Source organism: Schistocerca cancellata, chromosome 3 (assembly GCF_023864275.1).
Source record: "Schistocerca cancellata isolate TAMUIC-IGC-003103 chromosome 3, iqSchCanc2.1, whole genome shotgun sequence".
In the NCBI taxonomy this organism is placed as follows: domain Eukaryota; kingdom Metazoa; phylum Arthropoda; class Insecta; order Orthoptera; family Acrididae; genus Schistocerca; species Schistocerca cancellata.
In genome coordinates, this window is record NC_064628.1 from 292602893 (window position 1) to 292621590 (window position 18698).

The window sequence follows — 18698 nt, forward strand, 5'->3', positions numbered from 1 at the left end:
CAAAGATGTTTTAGCAGCTTTTTGTCATTATCAGCGGGTACTTTTATCATGATATTAATCTCTAGATTTTTACGTATTGCAAGATAATCTTTTCATTAGTCTATATCAGGTCATAGTTGTTCCAGATGAGAACAGGTGTCATAAAAGTAATCCTGGAAAACTATAGAATAAGAAAAGATAGGCTTACAGTACTTACCAATCTAGAGAAAAGTAATCACTGACAATGTCACAGAGCTGTTTAAACACGTCTGGGGGCAAAGAAATTGAACACTTTGCATAATAGATAGATTGAAATTTTCTTAAGAAGCTATTTCTGCTTTGTGGTTGTATGATGAAAGGTCATTTTATATCAAACGAACGAGGGATGGCAGGTGCCCAGTTGAAATATCGTGCGAAGTATTGAACGACGACCGGCTGCATGCCCGAAATTTGTTTGAACAGAACGAGGGATGTTTCACCATAAAAAGAAAGGTGGCTGATTGCAGAAAAATTTTATTTTTGTTAAAGCGTTCGTTCAAGATAAGCATTTATGTCCGATGTATTTCCATATCAAATGGATTGACAATCAAAGTTACAATAATCAGACCTTTTAAGTTCTGGAGAACGACTAAGGTTTGTTTTTCACGGCTGCCTGCTGTTACGGAGCCGTGTGAAGGCAGAGCAGTATGTTGAACCTGTGGCCGTGAATTTAAAGCTTTCGTCAGCAATGCCTCGCAGAATGCTGCCCCAGCAGCGAACGCAGTGCGCTTGCGCAGAGCGGCGAGAGTTGCCTGTACCCCCACCACCGCGCTGCCCCACCCCCACCACTGGCTCTCGCCAGCTGAGCGGCCGCATACCTGGCTCCAGTCGCTCGTGGACAGCCGGCGGGTGGACGGCCGTTGTTGGTGACAGTGAAGTGCTGCGTACGTTTTCGCAGCTCGTGTGTGTGTATAATCTGTGACCGCGGTGTGCAGTTGGTGAAATACGTTGTGCAGGTGTCATTCAGTTTACCTGTTCAAGTCTAAAAGTGTTAGCTCACTGGTCCACTCAGGTGAATATAGTTTCGTGTGTGCAGTTTAAAATTAATGAAATTGTCAGTAGCAGGCACAGCTTAGTGTGTGCCTATCACATCACTTCTGGAGAGGGAGACCGGAGGTACTGGCTAGTATTCCCGCCGTACGAGTTATTCCGTCCGCTCTCTCGCGTGACGAGGTACAACTCTAGCATTTATGACCAGCCTACCTTGCAACTGCATTTCCTGCCGTCTGCTAGGTGCCAAACTTGCCGGAAAATATGCGATACGGGCAGGTAATATGACCTGACCACGTCGTCAGCATTAGTCTTTCCCGTCGTTCACAATGATGTGTTTGGTGAGCAGTGGAATCCCGTTACAGTGGCAATGAAGCTCTGAAAAATATTCTTAGCCTATTGTTAGGCGACATCCTTAGGTTATATTTGCTGTCAAGCCCAAACGTTAAGTTTTCAGTATGACTACGATGTTCCGCGCCGTCTGTCGTCAGCTGCATTGAAATATTCTTTTTATTTTGGATTCTTCACTAAAGTTCGCTCTTGTATTTGCGAGCGGCATATTGCGTCATAGCTGCCTACAAAACATTCTCATGTTGTTGTTTATGAAGTCTAGCGAACCCACTTCATTTTAATATTGTGTGACTAGAGAGAATTTTTGACTGAAAAGCAATGTCCGTTTGACGGGTTATACTATGCATCTGAAAACGGGCACGCAGACGAAACTGTGCGCTCCTAGAGAATCCAAAATAAAAAGACAGTGTAACCCAACTAACGACCCTGTGCGGCAGTTTGTTGTCATTGTAAAATTTGTTTTGGCTGTGGATCCCACTGCAACTAAAATATTTGTCTAGTTCACAGAAATTTTAGTAGTTTTCAGAGTAAGTTGCGTAGCACTCATGCTCCGTTCCCTTTGCATTTTTATTAACTAATCTGAAGTGCACCAAAATAGTCATCGGAGATGTGTGTTGCTTAAAACGGAATGTATTTTTTCAGAATAAATTTCCACCCTGCAGTGGAGTGAAAATTCATTCGGGAACAGTCCCCCAGGCTGCGGCTAAGCAATATCCTTTTTTTTCCGCAAGTGCTAGTCCTGCTACGTTAACGGTAGAAATTATATGAATTTCGGAAGGCAGCAGATGAGGTATTAGCGGAAGTAAAGCTGTGACGGGTCGTATGAATCGCACTTGAGTAGCTCTGTCAGGAGAACACTCGCTTGCGGAAGGCAAAGGACCCAGGTTCCAATCCCGATCTTGCACACAGTTTTAATCTGTCAAGAAGTTTCGAAACGTTCATTGCTCATCGAGCAAATATACACGGCGGGTTACGTCGCAGCTCACTCTGCTACCACAGAATTCATTTCGCTTTCAAATTCGCTACCTTCACCGGCTCACAACAAAATTGTCACTTTCCGTTCAGCCCAGACCCGCTGCTAAGTACCAGATACGTCCTTTACGAAAACACTCTTGAATTTTTTTCAGTTCATATTTACATGCAGTCATTTCGTCGTTGTGGGCCGTCAATGTCTTTTGCTTTATAATTAAAAATGAATATACAAAATTTTTCTTTCCGTTTTGATCGAGCTTATTTCGGAGTGACAATTCAATTTTCAAGAGTTCATTGAGTCTTTCGCTCCTTCTCATAGATGGGATAGGGCGTAATTGGCAAAAGTATCTATCAGTCCTTGAAAATGGTGTGGTAGCTCCGAAACTTCAAGGACTGAAAAGGAAAAATGAAAGATTATGAATGAAGAAATTGCGCTTTGTCACTTCTATCTGCATTAATTTTGTGTCCTCCTCAAGAAGAAAAGGAAGATAGATTTAACGTCTCGTCGACGACAGGGTCATTGGAGACGGAGCACAAGGGCGAGGACAGAATTCGGTCGTGCCCTATCAAAGGAGCCATCCCAGCATCCGCTGTAGAGATTTTCGACACCCTTCTCCTTTACGTTGTTAATAACGTCCAGCAAACATTCTCAACAACGTGCGCGCATCAGTTAAGTCACTATTTGAGCAATACAGGCCATGGGCGTCAGTGTTGTAACACGACAGGGCCTGATTTTGCAGGTTGTACAACCGAATTTTCCCCAGTGTTATCGCTGTCGTAAAAAGTAACGTAAACGTGCTGTAGGTACAATAGTCGTTTGGAATCCTGTGTAAATCGTTTCATTTGTTTGTTAACTAAGTCAGCCATTTCCAAAAAATCTAAAAAAAAAAGATTATAATAAATCTTAATACATGATAATTTTGCCTGTTACAGAATATTTAAAGGCTACAGTCACCTTTATCAACAGTGTTTAGTTTATGGTTATACTCTATCATGATCCCACCGTTAATAGGACGGTGAAACTGACTTCAAAATGAGCTTCAACAAAGTTAATCCGCCTGCGTTGCCGAACTAAGTAAATTGTAATGAGGTTTGATCACTTACGTAATTATCTAAAGTAAATGGCAGAGAGAGAGATTTTGTGGGTACTTCTGTACTTACTCATAACAAAGTGGTTCCAACATTTCGCCAAAGTCCACAAACACGCTTCAGTCGTATTGTAGGAAACGGGAAATGTGATACAGCTTCAGTACGTTGTAGGAAATAAATGGAACTGTCCCCACCACGAAATTTCGCAAAAATAGATGATAATAATAATAATAATAATAATAATAATAATAATAATAATAATAATAATAATAATAATAATAGAAGTATCGTTGATGAGGCACTTTTTGGTAGAGAGGCACTTTTTGGTAGAGGGGCAGCGATCATAGGTGCCTACTAGTGCTTCAGATACAGGACTATCGTCATAAGTTTCTTCGTTGCGCAGTGTAGAATGTGTATCAGGCCCTCTTCACTCTAATCTTCTTATAAAATACTACTCTACCCTTCTTTTTTCTACAATTTTCGAATTAATTTCGTGCGCAAGATTACAAACATATTTCAGAAATCATCACAATTCATTTCTGGTCGTCTCTGCCTGAAATAAATCTTTCAGCCTCGCCAACAGTGTGAGCAGCTCTACTGGGTCATATACCGGAACTGGGTTATCTGGCGACTTATCTCTAGTAGCGGCCCGGCTATTAACACCGTTCTCAACATTCCACTCCACTGCACCACCCAGGGCGTTCACAGGTACCCAGCAGTAGTTCGGCGTTTGTGGTTCTCTTTCCTCTGCCAAGAGTTTGATCGTCCGTGTATCGTTAACAGTTAGGGCTAGCCTTGGTTTGTAATTTCACTATTTTTTTCTCCATGACTTCCGTTTCGGTGCCAGTACGGTCACTGAGCGACTGTGTAGATGGTGTCAATCAAATTACCGACTTTACATACGACCAAAACTTGTTAGGATTATTAAACAGATCGACTGACAAACTTGTACGAATTCATGGACTGCTGCTCGCATTGCTCTCCTTTTGCTCGTTTTGGTTTCACGCAGATTTCGTCGTCGAGGCTTTTTCTTTACTTAATTCTTTCAAGCTTTTGTTGCGTAACATGGTTACTGAACCTCTTCAGGTTTTTCCCTTGTCTCACAAACTTGATTTAGGTTGCTATCTAATGACTCGCCTGCTTGTCCTGCTTGAGTCTGAGGTCAGGTTCATGAACGAACTTACGTCGTGTAACGACTGAACTTTATAGCTATCAACTTTTTAGTCCTGTCTTCCTCAGTTGCGTGTAATATTACGGTATATTGATAATTTTTACTTATGGACCGTCTGACAGCAACTGTCAGACGGTCCATAAGTAAAAATTATCAATATACCGTAATTTATAGCTGATGTCTGCCTCTCTTTCCCACTAACAGGATTGTTACCAATAAGATTGCACTTATGTTATCCTAAGTTACACTGAAGTGATTAAGCGCTTGTAATACTGCGAAGTGTAAAGCACATTAGCAACTTCTTCGCTAGGAATTTCAGACAGGCAGGTAGAGCAAAACAACCTGTGCTATTGAACTGCTCTTATTGTGCAATATGTTACACTAATCGCACTGATATTTAGCATGCTTATCAAGTTTCATTTGTGGTAAACAACCATAAAACAGCGTACGCTGAAACTGCAAACTCATACGGCGACGAGGTAACAACTGAGGGAATTTCGTGCATAGAATGTACAGCGCAAAGAATTCTCCATCTTTGTAGAGTGTTAGGACGGCCAAATGCACCTAATATATCCACAACGGAGACTGCAGTTTTTTTGCCACAGTTTCAACTCTGGACGTTAAACAATCCGGACACCCTTTTTTTTATATCTGTAGGTAATATCACATTCGTGGATGACACTGTTTCTCTGGGAGAGTCTCAATGGTTATAAAATTTGCACGATCGGAGAATAGGATGCACTGAATTATGAAATACAATCAGCAGATAGATGTCGATAAACTTCACTTGGCTCATATTTGCTCCTAATCGTAAGAGCAAGTCCGAGGATTTATAACGCGAATAATCATGCAAACAAAAAAAAATAGTGATTTCTGTGAATTACCTTTGCTTACGTTAGAGAGCTTTCGTTGCGATTGCAGCAATTAAGCCATCGGTGATTTTTCTGTGGACTACTGAAAGAGAGCGGTATCAGGTTTTTTTTTTCGCATAGATAGCGTTTAACCAACACGTTTTGGGAAATCTTTCAGTTTTTACTGAAGTAGTATGCACTTCCTGCACTTTACTTTATCCTGTTTCAAAACATTATTGTTCAGCAAGTGAATAACTGACCGAAATTTAGTTCTAGTATAGCTTGACCACAGTGCCTTGCTAGGCATGGTACTACTGGAGGACGTTTGCTGTGCTCGTGGGCTGGCGTGTCCAGCCAGTTATTGTGGGACTTCGAACCACGATGCAGCTTGCCATTTTTCGCGTTAACAAATAATTGTCAGCGATAATTGATGGCTAACAGCCTGGGACCGACTGAGGATTTAACTGCGAACGTCCAGTTCAGCTTACCACCGAAGTTACCGAGAAGTAAGCGCTTATAATAGCAAGTATCATACCTAGTGAGGTGACGCAGCGGTTATGCACCTCGTAGGACCAGGGACCAGCTCTCCATTTGCGTTAAGGTTTTTTTCTTTGTTTGCACTAAATCGGTTTACAAGAATGCACTAATGATTGCTTCGTCGATACCACACCCGAATTCTTGCCTATGTCCCGCACAAAAAAAGCTATTTCTTAGCTCCCAGTGCCTTCTTTATCGAGCACAAATTAAATGATACTCTACCTTAGTTTTCTTTTGCCTTTGTCCTTTACCTACATAGGGTCAGCATGGTTATTGCCGGATTTGACATTGTTAATGTTAAAGAGTGGCCAGATATGCTTCCTGTCGCCACCCTGTTACGCCCGGAGAGAATTTGTGTACCGCAGCTGTGTGTGCGGAGTGCTATCCGTTTGAAAGTGTGCGAATGTTTTATGAACATTTGAAAATCGTGTAATTTGGCGGGACGTGGGTACCAACCCAGCATTCACGAATTTGGACGAGGAAAAGCGCCTAAAAACAACAGCCAGGCCGGCCGGCACGCCAGCCCTCGGCATCAGTCCGCCAGACGCGGGGCCGGCGCGACTGCCCTAATCCCGGAAGCAGCGCGCGGCTGCCCGGGCTGCTAAACACTGATCCACCTACAAACCTGACCGCAGTGTTCTTGCAGGGATGTACCCAGGTTTTCTACCATTGTTGGTAAACAGTTCGGTGAAGCTGGCGCGTGTTAGACACGTGACACTATACGGCTAGTGTCACTTCCGCGCGCTGCAGGTAACAGCGAAGTGCTAGTGAGCTTACCGCGTGGCCGCGATTGTGCTGCGGCGGCCGCTTGCCAGCCTGCCGTCGCCTTATCTGTCTCGCATGTCGTTATCTGTTCGCCACCCAGTTGCGCAGTCGAGTTGAAAGCCTGGCAAGAACAACAGCTCAGCAAGCTGGTGCGCCGATAGCGAGGAAACTGCTTGGCGTGTGGGGCTCAGCCAAGTATTGGAAGAATGAAAAAAGGATGGAGGGGGAGGTGGTTTTATTCATGCGACGTTATAACCCAAAGTGTTGACCACCCAGGGTGATACGACACTCCTCTCTCTCTCACACACACACATTCTGCCAGAAATAAATTAATAATAGTTCACTTGCCTCAGACTACGATTTTCGGGATGCTTACCTTATCAGACGAACGCAGGAAATGGGAGCCCCTTTGCTTTACTCCTAACTTGCTGAAATTTAGCTGGAAAGAAGAGGTTTGTGCACCACTCCACACTGCGTTGCACTCAATGGTACGAGATGAAAGACAAAGGGGAAAAATAGGGATTTACGCTCCAGTAAGGAATTATTCAAAAATGGTTCAAATGGCTCTAAGCACTATGGGACTTAACATCTGAGGTCATCAGTCAGAACTTCTTAAACCTAACTAACCTAAGGACATCATACACATCCATGCCCGTGGCAGGATTCGAACCTGCGACCGTAGCAGTCGTGCGGTTCGCGACTGAAGCGCCTAGAACCGCTCGGCCACAGCGGCCGGCAAGGAATTATTATGTTCGTGCATTCGTTCATGGTGTTTTTGTTCTGCATGTTGGTATTCCTGTTGCTATGCGTTTATTTATCGATTGCCATTTTGTCATTTGGAGATAGTGAATGAGTCTGTGTATGCTAGAAAATGGAATGCCAGATGTAGAAATTGGAACTAGAGATGGGTCGTTCGCGAACTAACGGTTCCAAAGGAACGGTTCACAAAGATGAACGGAAGGAGCGAGGAACGAATTCTGAGGAACGGCCTTTCATAGTTCACTTCGGTCGCGGAACGGGAAACGGCGGTCTCGTTCCAGTCGCCGGCGGCGCTGGCCGAGCGGTTCTAGGCGTTACAGTTGGAACCGCGCGATCGCTACGGTCGTTGGTTCGAATCCTGCCTCGGGCATGGATGTGTGTGACGTCCTTAGGCTACTTAAGTAGTTCTAAGTTGTAGGTGACTGATGACCTCCGATGTTAAGTCCCATAGTGCTCAAAGCCATTTGAACCACTTCGTTCCAGCATCGGTCCCGTTCCCGTCTGTCTCGGTCTCCCTGGGCCGGACTCGTCCCTCGCATGGCCACGCGTCGCAGTTCCAATGCCGACTGCTCCTAGTTCGTTCGGTATCGAATTGTTCGTTTCGTTCTCTGCGCACGCACATTCTAGGTCTGTGTCAAACCTTTCTTGAACTCTGGACTTCGGCTATTTTCGCATTCCATTCAGCGTCCACGGCCAGCAATTAAAGTGTATTTTATAATTACGCAAATGACATAAAAATACGCGGTATGCAATACATGCATCTTTTCGGGAACAAAAGGGCATATCATCTTACTTCACTATTTCGATAAACAGCAGAAGACATAAAAAACTTTTTTTTTGTTATTACACATGCAAAGGAAGTCGGTATGGCACACAGGAGTGGTAATTTTCCGTCTTTTTTTGATCCAAGGTAAAACAGCGTATTCATTGTTATGGAAGACTGTCAACCGAATGGGACCCGCGCTCCGTAATCGAGGGTCTGCTGTCACATTTTGTAAAGAGAATACGATAACTTCTACAGTATTATTTCAGTAGTACAGGGTGGCGCACGAAAAATCGGCCCCGAGTACTAAACTGCTCATTGTCGCCCACCACTCGTCATCTATTGTTTCGAAGTTTTTTTTTTGCATTAGCTTATTTTGTTATTTGTTTACTGCCTAATTATTCCATGTTTATTCTGCTCGTAGCGGTCAACAAATCGTGCGTAATTGGCGAGCAGTCTGTACTCACGGCCGGTTATTCGTTCGCCATCTAATATTATTTCACTCCGATTAGCCACATAACGCTACAGATGGCTAAACGAGAGGTTCTGCAGAATCATGGAAATCACTTCTATAACTGTACGAGAATACTTTAATAAATAAAAACTCTGTACTCCAGAGGGGAAGCAAGTGCCCCCTCTTGGTGCCTTCCCTCTTCAGTCACCTACGCTACTAATTTTCAGTTTCTCATAAGAACCATATACCATGCACAAATGAACGTTGAACGAGTAGAACTCAACGGTTCCCAAAAAAAAGAGCGATCACCAGTAAACTAGTTCCCAAGGATGAACGAGTTTGCCCATCTCTAATCGGATCATTCCCCACATGTTCTTCTGTTTGAGTTCAGTAGTGGGATGACAGCAACCGAGGCAGACAAACATTTGAGCAGTGTCTGGGGATAATCCCATTGGACAGAGAACAGCAAGAAAAGGGTTTTCTCTTTCTAAGGGGGTTAGTTTTGACATTAGTGGCTCTTCACGTTCAGGAAGACCTTCGGGGTTTGATGAAAGCCGTTTAAGCGCATTACTGCACAGTGGTCCAGGTCAGTATGCTCAAGAACTGGTAAAGGTGAGGAAATGCGATCACTCCACCATCGTGCGACATTTGCAGGAAATGAGGAAGGTTCAAAAATTGGGTTTATGGGTACCACATGTTCCTAAGCCAAAATCACAAAAATCAGCGGGTGGTCATTTGTGCATCTATGCTTGTTCGTCATCAATCGGCTCGTGAACAACATCGACCGTTCCGACCCGCACCGTTACTGGTGACGAGAACTGGTGTCTTTATGTTAAAGAAAAGAAAGGAATGATTGAGCTCCAATAAAACAGCAAATCCCTGTGTAAAGACCTCCATACATCAACGAAAGCTGTTATGCATCTGGTGGAACAACGACAGTGTAGTGTACTACGAACTGCTTCCGCGAGGTGTAACCATCACTGCTGAAATTTGTGAACAACTGAGACGTCTTGCAGAAGCCACCCAAGAACGACCAGGAAGGCTGTCTGACGTGATGTTACTCCACGATAACGCCCTCAGTCTGATACACTGGCAAAAGAAAAACACTATACAAGAACTGGGTTGGGAAGTCATTCTGCACTCATTTTATTCACCTCTTCCGCTCTATCGAACATCCTTTAAAGAAGTTCCTTTTCGGATGAAAATGCGCTCCGAACATGGCTCTAAGAGTTCTTCGCCTCGAAACCGTGATTTCTGCAGTCGAGGAATCGAAAAGTTACCCCAGCATTGGTTCAAATGGTTCAAATGGCTCTGAGCACTATGCGACTTAACTTCTGAGATCATCAGTCGCCTAGAACTTAGAACTAATTAAACCCAAGTAACCTAAGGACATCACACACATCCATGCCCGAGGCAGGATTCGAACCTGCGACCGTAGCGGTCGCTCGGTTCCAGACTGTAGCGCCTAGAACCGCACGGCCTCTCCGGCCGGCCCCAGCATTGGCAGACTGTTCTAAATGGTGGAAGAGAATATATTATTGATGGCTAAAGTCTCTGTTATGGGTATCTTTTTTGTTTATTAGACTTAATGAAAAGCGCTGCGAACTTGCACCGACCAAATACTAGTTCATTTGCTCGTTTGACATGCATATCGCTGCGTGGGCACGCGTGGCATATAGTCGTATCCGTCAGTCGATGTACAAAGGACCTAAATAGTAATGAAATGTATTCTTGAATTTAAGCAGCCTTTGTTACCGGGAACAGATCAAAGGCTCTGTTTATTAGACTGTAGTACTGAGTCTACACTGCAGCTCGTAGTGTTGTCACTGAACATGAGATTTGGTCATTGTGCTGTGGAAGATAAACCCTTTACTTGTATCGCTACTAAACGGAAAAATGATTAGTTTGCAGTGCTCCAATGGTTCCTCCGACAGCGTAATTCCTTCTGCAAAAAAAAAGAAAAAGCTACTTCGCGAGATTGTCGCCAGGACTTCACAGAAAAAGCAAGAACGCGTTGGTGTCTGACACGCGTGAAACAAAAACAGCGTTTAGCGTGTTAATATACCCTGCGACGCTAACGCCAAATGCTCATTAACGCTTCATTTACTATCGTTCGCAGCAAAAGTGTCAGTGCTCTGAAAAAAAATAGGTTTGTTCGTAGAACAGTCTCTATTTGGAAATACTATCGCGAGATAAAATGTACCTAGGTGAAAAGGCCGTGTCTGCTAGCGGAAACGTGATAAACTAAAGAAACATTACTTTCCATGCTTCCGCTCTGTGTTGTAGTACAAAGTCTCTTAATTGCTTCGCGTTCTACTTGTCAGATCTAGAATTATATGTTATGCAAATCATGCACTACTACCTTGTGACTAACTCCAACTAGTCTCCATTTAGTTTTATTTTATTTTATTGGCGATAAAGCTATCATGCAGCTCGACAATTAAGATCCCGGCTGGTTGTTCTGACTGACAACGCTCTTACATTTTAAGAACAGTGTTTTACCACCTTTAAAGTGTCCGTCTGGATTTTAATTCTGAATTAAAAACAGAGGGGCTAATGCACATTGTCGTGGCACGCAGTTTCACAATTTCAGCGTCAGCGGCACTGCTCACTTGGGCCGCTACCTGCTTTCCAGATAGAATATCCTTGTTCGCCATTGACTTAACTTCGCTATGGTGTCCAGTATTGCTGTTAGTGGAGTTCACCTGTCGCAAGTCATTGTGGTAGAGGTAAAGGTTATTTATTAACCCTCCTTTCGCAGGAATTTTAACATGCCTTTAGGTTGAGACTTAAAACCAGATTCGTCTCATCTGAAGAATTTTTCAAGTAGACATATTCCAATCTGTAACTGTGACTAGTGCTTCAGTGTTTTCTCAAATTAAAGTCATAGGACCCCCCCCCCCCCCTCGGAAACGCTGTAATAAGAGGGGCAACACGCCCATTTCCTAGTTCACCTCGGTTCAATGGTCACTGGTTCTCAGTGAATTTTCACTTGCTGTACAACAAAAGTATAGATCGATGAAGCTATCTAGGAGGAGCCGGATTCAAATACCCCTACGACCAGGACCTTTTAGGTTCTCAATTATTTTTCTAAATCACTTAAGGTGAATCCTGGGAGGATTTCTTTCAAAACTACTCTGGATGTTACCTCAGCCATCCAATCTGAGGCTGAGCCCTCTCAAATTCTCATCGTCGATGGAATGTGAAGCCCCACTCTTGTTGAGTTTCGTTTTGTTACAACATAGTGGTGAAAACAACGATGGCTAAACACTTGAAGAAACAGTGTTTCTGTCATTGACCCTGGGTCCCACACTGACTTTTTTTCAAAGGACTTTGTTCCCCACGTAACACATGTGAAAAACTGTCACAGGAGGGTGCTCGTAGCTTATTAAATATACTACGTCAGTATCGCACAGTTGTGTCCTCAGTCTCTTTCTTTAGGTCTTCAGGAAGCACATCGCATTCGTGGAACAATTCCCGTATTCTCGACACCAATTCTTGTTACGTTTATTGCATGCGCTATGTGTATTTCCCTCTTTAACACCGTACATAATTGACATATTCATTCCTTTTCTAATCATTCGAGGTACAGTTACATCCCCTCCTTCATAGCCATGGTCGGAAGGAGAATATTTGACAAAGTCTTCAGTCGCATTAAGATTTCCACAAGTTATCGTTCCTATCTCTTCGCTTAAATTATGTTGTTTTCTGCACAGTTTTATCTAAAGCTTAAATGAGATGCAGCTGCAAGTATATCAGCAAATGTCACAAGACACATTAAACTCCTAAGCTTTCATCCACAGACCACACAGTATTACGTGGGCTTCATGATTCGACCTGATAAACTGAGTAATACCGGTTTTCTGCATCTTTAGTTAGTCTTCCATTGGATTTATGAAGCAATAATTGCTGAACTTGTGGCGCAGTGGTTAGTACACTGGACTTGCATGTGGGAGGATGACGGTTCAAACCCATGTACAGCCATCCTGATTTAGGTTTTCCGTGATTTCCCTAAATCTCTTCAGGCAACCCCCGGGATGGTTCCTTATGGTTCCTTTGAAAGGGCACGGCCGATTTCCTTTCGCATCCTTCCCTGATCCGAGATTGTGCTCCTTCTCTAATGACCTTCCAATTGCTAAACTTGCAACTGTGTTCTAAAGCTGATCACCTCAGTATGCGACAGAAGTACATCAGGGCTCGACAGAACTGCCCGTATATGGTTAGTAGTCACACATCGACCAAATACATTTTTCAAGTGTTTTGATAGTTTCCATTATTTTGTTTAATCACGTTAAATATACGTAAATGAATTTTTGTCAGGCATCCACGTTAGACGGTGCCTTAGTGTTGTCTGTACAGTCTGCACTCTCCTCAGATATGGTCACACGTCACATGTGTATCTCGTATGTTTAGATCTGTCCTTTTTAGTTTGTCGCGTAATAGGATAAAGATCCACAGTTGAGAGATAGCACATCTGTTGCACAGCATAACAGGAAGTAATGTTCAGCTTATCACAATCCTGGAATCATGTCTTGCTGCAATGCCCAAGTAATTGTAATTTGAGAGAAGGGAGATGAAACCCCAAAACCAGTACGTTAATTTGTCCTTTCCTGAACTTTATCATCTACCTTATTATTATGAACATCTCTTTTCCCATCCCAACTTCAGACTGAACCACTGCTCTGCTGCGAAAATAACAAATGAATGAAAATAGCGCATCCTTTCCTCTACCCGCCCTGAGGACCTACTCTGAAGGAAGAAAAGTACTCGAATTGTCGTATGACAGCTAAAAAGATGTGCGACAGCAGCTGATAACACTGTGCAGTGAAACATTCAAGAGGAGAAATATCGTATGACTATACGTTTCCTCCTAAGATGGTCGCCAACTGTTTGTTACTTTCTTTATGCCCCAGTGCTACTAAAACACAATCAGATGCGTTTAAAACTGACTTAGGTTCTCTGTAGGCGGCTGTGTGCTGTGCCCCTGTCGTTTTGAACTGATGCATTGGTTGACACTTCTGGACGCCTGGGGTTCACAGCTTCGGCGACACTGAGGTTTTCAGCTTTGTCTCCTAAACACTGCAAGCAGATGATCCCTATTATTATTATTATTTTCTACATCGTAGTAAATGCTACGTATCCACTGAACCCGACATACACGGGATCATCTTAATACTAGTTTCTACATGTAGGAAGAGTGATCTGTATGTGTACTTAATCATACGATCTTTAGGTACGTCTATGCTCCCTGATATTATCACGCTGTTACGAACTTGTGCAGCTTGTAGTGAAAAGTATTTGTAGTCAGTACCGTGCTTAAGTGAGCTCACATCAAAAATAATTTTGAGTGTAACAGACCATTTGCGCCTTCCTAATTTTCCTCGGTCTTCTCGTAGTTCCTGCTTCAGTGATGTGTTCATATTTCATTTTCCCCTATGCTTCCACTTACTTAGAGGCCATTTTCTACTATAAACAGTTATTTTCTTCTAAATCTACAAGGCAGCCTTTCCGTCGGAGCGGAGGAATTCAATTAGGAAGTTATATTCTTATTGAAAAGTTAGCTGCTTTCAGTAATTCGCAAGGCTTCCGTAATTTTTCTTGGTTGTTTGGTTGTTTGGTTCATTTGTCCAACAGATAATTATTTTTCTTATTCCATTTATTTTTTTCATCGGTTTAGCGAAGCACACTTCTCTGGCGTAAATTTCGTTCTTTCCCATTTATTAACTAGAGATAACGCTTCTGATGTAAGATTTAATTTTCTCTTCTTTTCTTCCTTCCATTTTCTTCGCACTTCCCTTCAATATGTCGTACTTCTCAGGTAGTAGCAAGCTGCTAATGTTTAATGTGTGTGCAATAGGTTCCTTAAAGAACGAATAAATTACTGCACTCCAGATTATTAGTTTGTTATTCTTTAAATATGCAAATACCCTGTTTGCCTTCAGGATTCCCATACATTACAACATAGGTCATAACAGCGCGGAAGATCGTGGTGTAATCTGCTGGCATGTGACGTTCGTAAGGGAGCGGGAGGGGGGAGCGGATTATAGCATAGCTGGTGCCGTGCAAGTTTACTTGGCTGATTCACACTCACGGTCCCGGTTAAGCCCCGCGGGTCGTAGATGTCTTATTCAAACATAGGAATGACAACAAAAACAGCTGCCTATAATATACATTGCTCGTGTATTTTGCCAGCTAAGGGCGCCTATCGCTTAGCTCGCTTAACACGGCTTAAAATGCAGGTACATCTTGCAAGTAATGTGCGAACAAGATCCTGTTAAAGAGTTAAACAATTTCCGTACACTCAGCCGCTTTCACTAAGAGCTAAAATACATTTGTTAAGAAATTGGAAACATTCGACCGTTCAATTTATTTTGTCCCTATCCCTACATGAACGCGCAAAGAATTAATGATATGCTCTGGTTATTCTAAATATTCTTCGACCTCTTCTCTGGGATATAAATATAATTTGTCCTTGGAACAACTTTACAACTTTGATTAAGGACTGCCTACTCCTCTTCACACACAAATCATTTTGACTAGTTACTTGGAAGTATGTTTCAATCTCTGCTGTACGTGCCTACGTATTTAGCATCCATTTCTAAATTTGGAGCAAGACCTGTCAATGGTATCTTCATTCAAGAGGAAGTCGTTCACCTGTGTTTTCTACGTGGCCGCTTTCCGAGGTAGTCTGGCATTGTCCTATTCTCACAGAATGCAGAGATGTCTGCACTCAAGATAACCGGAACAGAACGACATTCTCACGGTCAGGGAGAATCCTGAGAGAAACAGACTCTAATTGTGAGTGATGAGAGCAGTGATAGCGTAGTTTCTCGCATTTAACTGCAAGCAAGAAAATTCCGAGGCAGTCTTAATGTATGTCACTGGTGATGTGTCCACACTTCTTTCCATTTAACTCGGGTTATTTCCCATCCATGGAGACCTGCTGGAGATGAGGTACTGGAGCAGTAAAATGTTCACGCCTATGACAAACCCCAGTTGCAGAAACTTCCCGTGTAAGGATGGGAATTTTAGCTGACTTGCAGAACTGTCCCGCTCGTTGGAGGATGTTGTCTGTAGTTGACGCTTTTCATTGAGTTCAGTCTAGATCGCAAATATTGTTTTATGTTTAAGACACGACGAGTTTCGGCCTGATGATCACCATGATCTCCCTCAAAATGAAGCTCTTTACTTGTATATTCTGAGACAAAAATACAAATTGAAGCAACATAATGCTACGACTTCAAACATATAACGTATCTCGTTGCAGTAGGTCGCTTAGGTTGCAGTTGATTACAGTAGCAAAATTTGTTATAAGTCGTTGTGTATGAAATTCTAAAAACTTTGACAAAAAACTTTCAGATTTCGGGTTATCGTTGTTTTCGAACTGAATACTTGCTATGAAAGGACTTTATATCATTGTCATTGTAAGCAAGTAAGTCATGGATTGCTTCGACGCACTCTTGCGAAGTTGCAGGTTTTCCCGGATTACTTAACAATCGATGAAACGTCCAGTGCATTGCTTCAGTCTGACGTATGTTGTTTGCCGCGTATAGTCGGCACCACGACGTCAGGGAAGGGTATTCTGTGACGTAGGTCGCCACACGTGCCTATCTTTTTAGAGTTTGGTAGCTGAATACAACACCGGTACAGGTCATTCTTTCAGCTAAGGTAAAAGTCTTTGCCTTCACAGCTCGTTTATTTATTCGTTTGTGTAATATGGTCAGATTACAGCCTGAAGGCCCTGTCTTATGTTCTGTAGTTTAGATAAAGACATTTTAAATGAGAATATGTACCGGGTGATCGAAAAGTCGGTATAAATTTGAAAACTTAATAAACCACGGAATAATGTAGATAGAGAAGTAAAAATTGACACACATGCTTGGAATGACATGGGGTTTTATTAGAACCAAAAAAGAAAAGTATTGCTAGACGCGTGAAAGATCTCTTGCGTGCGTCGTTTGGTGATGATCGTGCGCTCAGCCGCCACTTTCGTCATGTTTGGCCTCCCAGGTCGCCAGACCTCAGTCCGTGCGATTATTGGCTTTGTGGTTACCGGAAGTCACAAGTGTATCGTGATCGACCGACATCTCTAGGGATGCTGAAAGACAACATCCGACGCCAATGCCTCACCATAACTCCGGACATGCTTTACAGTGGTGTTCACAACATTATTCCTCGACTACAGCTATTGTTGAGGAATGATGGACATATTGAGCATTTCCTGTAAAGAACATCATCTTTGCTTTGTCTTACTTTGTTATGCTAATTATTGCTATTCTGATCAGATGAAGCGCCATCTGTCGGACATTTTTTGAACGTTTGTATTTTTTTGGTTTCTAATAAAACCCCATGTCATTCCAAGCATGTGTGTTAATTTGTACCTCTCTATCTACATTATTCCGTGATTTATTCAGTTTTCAAATTTATACTGACTTTTTGATCACCTGGTATAAGCGGTGAATATAATAATTAGCATTTTTCTTTTAATAAAAATAAGAACTTTAAGGTAGGAAGAAAAATGAATAAAAGAGTCAGTGAGTTAAGCTGTGTCTGCATTATGGTGAATATAAACACTCTGAGAAGTAAAGGGGAGTAAATGTGTAACTTCTGTGTGTCATCTGACAGGCTATCTAAAGTAAGAGACCTTACAACACAGAACACTATGGTATCAACACTAGAATAGGAGAGGGGGGATAGAAAGTCGTTTCGAATGTGAATGCAGTGCCTCGTGAGTATTCTTAATTCAGGGATGGTATACTTGAAGTCTCACTTATGCAGGAAACTAAGCGTATTGTAATTGCATCTTCAGACAGTTCGAAATCAGATTCAGTTCTTTGCAGAAAGGATTGTAATATGATCACGGATATCAATTAAAGGTATTGAAATATGGTCGGCAGGTCATTTAGTTGACAGTGATTTTTTTCCGGATATCGGTCCTCTCCTCAATTTGAACTCAAATAAGACATTGCAGTGTTGCTGCCATCGGCAAAATAATATTTATTATATTCGTATCTTTGTTGAAGGCATAGTCTGTTTCATTATAGTATATAGTCGCAGTCTCTGGAAACAGAATATTTCGGTTTTACCTGAGACTCGTTATTAAACTCCAGAAGCTGTGACAAGTAAGACCACGAGTGCTCTCTCGCTGACACTATTAAATTCTGTCTGTACTACATCGGCAGTTTCTTACTCATAATCTGGTTGGAAAGCAGTATTACCACTACAATAAGCTAACTACGTGCCGCTGCGTGCTTGAAACGCCTTTGCTTGATTCCCCAGTTCTTGTTCTGGCCTCGCTGTTGGCTGGACATACAGCAATAAGGGTATGAGAGTTTTGACTGAGTGTAGTCCACCTCTCAGAGCCGGGGCTGTTTACGTAACGCCGTGAAGGTTCCTGTTCCGCTGAGTCTGCATCGAGTGGACGCCTGGCTGTCTTTCTGCTGGCTGCGACGCGCCATTCACAACACGCACGCGCCTTTGTTTCCGCTTCCTGGCACGCATTGTCCGCTACTGGCCACCTAGCGGAGACACCTGCACGAGATCTGCACGAAACCTCTTTGCCGGCAACTCGACCTAGTTTCGCACTAAAGGAGGAAACGGTTCTGAGATTCCATCGCAGGTGGCTTCGGATAGACTTCCTTCTAGTCAGAATCTATTGTGTGTTCGAGCTTTCATACACGGTACATTGTGCGCCGAGTGGTAGCTGAGTGGCCAGCGCGACGGAATGTCATACCTAACGGCCTGCGTCAGAGATTTTCTCCGCTCAGGGACTGGGTGTTGTGTTGTCCTTATCATCATCTCATCCTCATCGACACGCAAGTCGCCGAAGTGGCGTCAACTCGAAAGACTTGCACCAGGGGAACGGTCTACCCGACGGGAGGCCCTAGCCACACGGCATTTCCATTAGGTACATTGAGTCCAAAAAGCATCGACTATCTGCATACTTTTTTCAAAAAAAAGCTATGGCACGTGAAAAGA

The 18698-nt window shown here is 42.9% G+C and overlaps 1 protein-coding gene across 1 annotated transcript in view; it reads left to right on the top strand.

The window, feature by feature from the left end:
* The first annotated feature begins 863 nt into the window (after positions 1-863).
* LOC126176277 (partitioning defective 3 homolog) overlaps positions 864-18698 on the top strand; it is a 286886-nt gene continuing 269051 nt past the window's right edge. The window contains exon 1 of the mRNA XM_049923426.1: positions 864-1030. The gene's annotated coding sequence lies outside the window, so the exon portion shown is untranslated. The remainder of the gene's footprint in view (positions 1031-18698) is intronic.